The sequence below is a fragment of the Saccopteryx bilineata genome, chromosome 2 (assembly GCF_036850765.1).
Source record: "Saccopteryx bilineata isolate mSacBil1 chromosome 2, mSacBil1_pri_phased_curated, whole genome shotgun sequence".
NCBI classification, from domain to species: domain Eukaryota; kingdom Metazoa; phylum Chordata; class Mammalia; order Chiroptera; family Emballonuridae; genus Saccopteryx; species Saccopteryx bilineata.
In genome coordinates this window covers 166,154,695-166,160,358 of record NC_089491.1, presented here as the reverse complement: position 1 = coordinate 166,160,358, position 5,664 = coordinate 166,154,695, and the positions used below count along the sequence as shown (strand labels likewise).

At 37.1% G+C, this 5,664-nt stretch overlaps 1 pseudogene; it reads left to right on the top strand.

The window, feature by feature from the left end:
* Positions 1–2,492: 2,492 nt before the first annotated feature.
* Positions 2,493–3,730, top strand: LOC136323029 (DNA excision repair protein ERCC-8 pseudogene; annotated as a pseudogene).
* The last annotated feature ends 1,934 nt before the right edge of the window (positions 3,731–5,664 follow it).

Here is a 5,664-nt window from a genome sequence, read left to right as displayed (position 1 = left end):
CCTGAGCGCGTCACCATGTGCGGCATTGATCATAGCCCAGGAACTAGCACTGAGGCATTACTACGAACTAAAGCCATTTTACTCATATTTCACTGGTTTGTCCCTAAAAACCTTTTTCTGTCCCAGTTCCTATCTAAAATACCACCATTTGTTGTCGTGTCTCCTTAGCTTTCTCATGTCTTTGAGTGCCTGAGACTGTTTGACCACCTTGATGATATTGAGGTGTACTGGTCAGGTATTTTGTTGGGTATGCCTTAGTGTGTTTTATTCTTTATAAGAATGGCTTTAGCATGATAGAATTTACATACCATATAATTACCCACTTAGAGTGTACAACTCAGTGGTTTTGAGTATATTCACAAAGTTGTGCAACCATTTCCACAGTAAATTTTAGCACATTTTTATCTCCCCAAAGAAACGTCATCCCCAATAATAGTCACCCAACACCCCTGCCCTAGGCAACCACTAATCCTTCTATCTGTGTGGATTTGCCTATTCTGGATAATTCATATAAATGGAATTACACTATATAGTCTTTGACGGCATAATGTTTTCAAGATTCACTGATGTAGTATATATAAGGCTGTATAATATTTCTTTAATTAGAATATGTCTGATGTTTTTCTTCTACTTAGAATGGAATTACAGGTTTTTATGAGGAAGCTCACAGAGTTGAAGTGCCTGAGGATAACACATCAAGGAATACATGCTGTCTAGATGACTTTACCATTCATGATATTAACTTTGGGTGCCTAGCCAAGGTAGTGTTTAACAGGATTCTCCACTGCAAGGTTTACTTTCTCCTCAGTTGGAGTGAAGTGTGGGGAGTGGATGTTAGGAGTGTTTACATAAATTATTGGGAGTTCTGTATAATGGATTTGGTCCTTTTCTCCCATTTAATCATTTAATTATATCTGTATATTTATTTTATACTTTGGATATTTCATAGATACTTATTTTATACTTTGGGGCTATGTTATTTATTTTGTTGCCTAAAGTTTTCCAGCTTTGGCTATTGGGAGCTCTTTTAGGTGGGCTCCTGTGTTGTGTGTATTTGATATATGCCCATCTTTTTTTTTTTAAAGCTTTTTTTTTCTCTAGCTCATCTTCTGTATTTCCTGACCCAGCCCTAGAATCATCCATTTCTCCAAGGAGTCTGTTTCTTTCTTTCTTTCTTTCTTTCTTTCTTTCTTTCTTTCTTTCTTTCTTTCTTTCTTTCTTTCTTTCTTTCTTTCTTTCTTCTTTCTTTCTTTCTCTCCTTCTCTCTTTCTTTTTCTTTTTCTCTCTTTTTTTTTTTTTTTGAGAATGGTATTAGATATCAAGATCTGGGTACTGGGTATGCATGTTGCTACTGGGGTGCCAGTTCACTCTTTCTAGGCCCTCTTAGTAGACAAAGCTAGGAAATATATGTACATTAGCTCATGTATATAGATGTCTGTAATTATTTTGGTGTTTACCTGTATCTAATGCTAAATATGACTTTAAGATCATTTTTAACAATTTTTAAAAATTTATTTGTTTTAGAGAGTGAGAGGAAGGAAGAGAGAGAAACACTGATTTATTGTTTCATTTATTTTTGCATTCATCGGTTGATTCCAGTGTGTACCCTGACCGGGGATCAGACCTGCAACTTTGGCATATTGGGATGATACTCTAACTGATTGAGCTACCCGGCCAGGGCATGAGATCACTTTAAGAAATACATTGTGAGCTGGGCAAACAGTGTTTAAACACTATGACTTCTTAGTGGAGGATTGAACAGTTTGTTCCATCAATAGAAACAGTGCCAAAAATCCCCTATCTGAGAGAATTATCTATCCCGCAGTTAGTTAATCACAGATGCATTCTCGCCCTCTGCATCAGAAGACAACTCCCATCACACTGCGGGACTTCCATTCTCAGGGTCACTGGTTATCCATTCCTGCTAGATGTAAGTCCTCAGAGGCTGGTAACCTGAGGATAATAGCATATTGATTAAATGAATTAAAGCACATCCATATTAAAGCACATCCATATGGTCCATATTATCCTCAGGTCTGGTAACCTGAGGATAATAGCATATTGATTAAATGAATTAAAGCACATCCATTAAAATTGATGATACAGAAAACTAATAAAATATTTTTTGTATACAAAAACAACTAAATGAACCGATTTCTACAAATGTCTGCATATGGAAAAATTGTAGAGATATTCACTAAAATATTGGTGTGTTGACCTAGGATTGGAGAGAATTCTAAATCCCTTCCTTTTCATCTGACTTTTCTAAGTTCTCCACAATTAACACATGCTACTTTCATAGTAAGAAAAAAAATCTTCCTTAAAGTAGATATTTCTCTGAGGGGAAGGCTTACCAATATGGTAAGTAGAACATAATTTGCTTAACCATTAGCTGAAAAGAAACTAGGAGCTGGGCTTTTAAATGAAATGAATGGGCCTCTGGGCTCAGTCATGGCAGCGCCCGGGGGTCTCTCCCGGGTAGAGGTGTCGGGATGCTAGGGTTTTTGTCCACGTGACAAGCCGGATTGGACGACCCTCTTTGCCTACGAAGAGCGGAGTCTACTCGAAGGGTTTTGGGACTGGAGTTAAATAAAGACAGAGATGTTGAAAGAATCCATGAAAATGGAGTTAATACCCTGGACATTGAACCTATTGAAGGGAGATACATGTTATCAGGTGGGTTCAGATGGTGTGATTGTACTTGATGATCTTGAGAACTCCAGCAGACAACCTTATTACACATGTGAAGCAGTGTGTTCTGTTGACAGATATCATCCTGATGTTCACAAATATAGTGTGGAGACTGTACAGTGGTATCCTCATGACACTGGCATGTTCACATCAAGCTCATTTGATAAAACTGAAAGTATGGGATACAAATACATTACAAACTGCAGATGTGTTTTATTTTGAAGAAACAGTTTATAGTCATCATATGTCTCCAGGAGCCACCAAGCACTGTTTGGTAGCAGTTGGTACTAGAGGGCCCAAAGTACAACTTTGTGACTTAAAGTCTGGATCCTGTTGCCACATTCTACAGGGTCACAGACAAGAAATATTGGCAGTTTCCTGGTCACCACGTTATGAATACATCTTGGCAACTGCAAGTGCTGACAGTAGAGTAAAATTATGGGATGTACGGAAAGCATCAGGATGTTTGATTACTCTTGATCTGCATAATGGGGAAAAGTCACAAGCTGTTGAATCAGCAAACACTGCTCATAATGGGAAAGTTAATGGCTTATGTTTTACAAGTGATGGGCTTCACCTCCTCACTATTGGTACAGATAATCGAATGAGGCTCTGGAATAGTTCCAATGGCGAAAACACACTAGTCAATTATGGGAAAGTTTGTAATAACAGTAGAAAAGGATTGAAATTCACTGTCTCCTGTGGCTGTAGTTCGGAGTTTGTTTTTGTACCATATGGTAGCACCATTTCTGTTTATACAATTTACTCAGGAGAGCAGATAACTATGCTTAAGGGACATTATAAAAGTGTTGACTGCTGTGTCTTTCAGTCTAATTTTCAGGAACTTTATAGTGGTAGCAGAGACTACAATATTCTTGCTTGGGTACCATCCTTATATGAACCAATTCCTGATAATGATGAGGCTACAACCAAATCACAGTTAAATCCAGCATTTGAAGATGCCTGGAGCAGCAGTGATGACGAAGGATGAATGAATATCAATCCTAAGTACTTTTGTATCTCTACTGATAAAATTTTTTAAATGGGACTTTTTTTTAACTATTCAGTGACAGCTAATTTATCCCTGAATGTGGGTGATTCTTCTCTCTCCATCCCAATGGTTTAAAATGAGATTAATATTTGCCTGAAATCCTAAGGCAGACTTTTTATATAGTTTGTTTAATCAAAACATGTCTCTTGATATTATAGCCCCTGTTGCTATAGTAGGAGGAGACAAGTCATGGCACCACCATGCGGGACCGTGAACAGACTATGTAAACTCTAAGACACTGTCTCTGAGGATGCGCAAGTGGAGGTTAACAGCACTGACTTTCTCCTATTGGCTGTGCCATCAGGCTGCTCATTTTACTTTCAAGGACGATTTTATTGTGGATGATCGTATCAAAAATAATAGTTGAAAAGTTAGAATCAAAAATGTTTTATTCCTTCTTATTCATGTATTCAGTTTTTGTAATGATTTCATTTAGTTGACCATTGTCTAGTTTTGTGTTAAATATTTTGGATTCAGTTCTATCTAAAAAGTGTATCACAGGATTTTTTTTAACTTGGGAAAAAATCCCATGTTTCCTTTATTTTAATGAGTCAGATGGCAGCTTATACTCATACTTGAAATTCCTTTATCTGAATTTTTTTAAGATGTGACCAAGTCCTACTTCATTCATCAATGTAGAAAACTCCCTATTCTGGCTTAATCATAAATGTGGTCATAAAATTTCCATTTTACTGTTTACTCTTTTTGTGTCATAACCCATAAGTTATTATCATGAAGCTGATCTTATATATCCTTTCTTCAGCAGGAGTCTAGTAAAAGAGGTTTTCGTGAGCTTGAATACCAAGTATACAGTTATTGAATTTTAAATGTATAGCTTTAAGCCTCAAATCAGACCTTCCTGGCCAACTTTTTTTTACATACATTTACTTAATAGTTGATTTTCTTAAGCCCTTAATATTTTATTATTACCCCCCAACCCCACGCCATGTTGGTAAGGATGCTTAAGACTTTTGAGAATGCTATAGAAATTGGAAATTATTTTTTTAATTTTAAGGAAAAAGAAGTCCTCCTCTAAACGGCAAATAAGTGTATTGTTTCTTCTCTCTTTTGCATAAATTAACCTATTTATTATATGCAAGCAGTGTTTCAGATTGTGTAGCTCCTAAAGGACTTTCAATTCCTTCAGTCTTCTGGCGGCAGACTTAACCGTGATGGCCAGAGTGGTGGTGTAGGGCCAGGTACCACCAGCTACTGTGTCCATGCAGGAACCACAGCATCAGAACCTTACAGCTCCTCTCTTCATCCTGGTTCTGCCACAGAAGGAGCAAGGGCATTTGGCATGCTGGCTGAGTTCAGTTTTCTTCCCATTTTCCTGAGGGAAGCACCGTAACTGGTCCCGTATTTATGGGCGATTCCAACCTTCTTGTTATGTTTAGTTCAGAATCCAAGAATGATACTACTTCTTTCTAGTTACATAAATACAGTCAGTCCTTCATATTTGTAGATTTCACATCAGCTGATTCAACCAACTGTGGATCAAAAATATTCCCCCCAAAAAACTTACATTGTTGCTAATACGTATTATGTAATTCTGCCTATGATAATCGCATCTATACTGAGCACATACAGAAGTTTGTTTTCTTGTCATTATTCCCTAAATAATTCACTATAAAAACTATTTACCTAGCAAAAAAAATAAAATAAAATGAATGCATTAAAAGTGGTTTTCAGAGCATGGAGGAAGATAGGAAAGGACAAATGTTTATAAACACAAAACTATTTGTACTTGGCAAAGGAACATAAATTTCCTGAAAACCCAAGAAAAGTGATAAAGTTACCGAAAAGCAGTCACCTAACAGGAAACTTCCAGTCTTGTGGTTTAGCCTAATGCCCTTGTTGTACTGGGTCTTTGAAACTAAGAATGCCTAGGGAACCTGGCATCTTGTGTGCATGGCTCCATG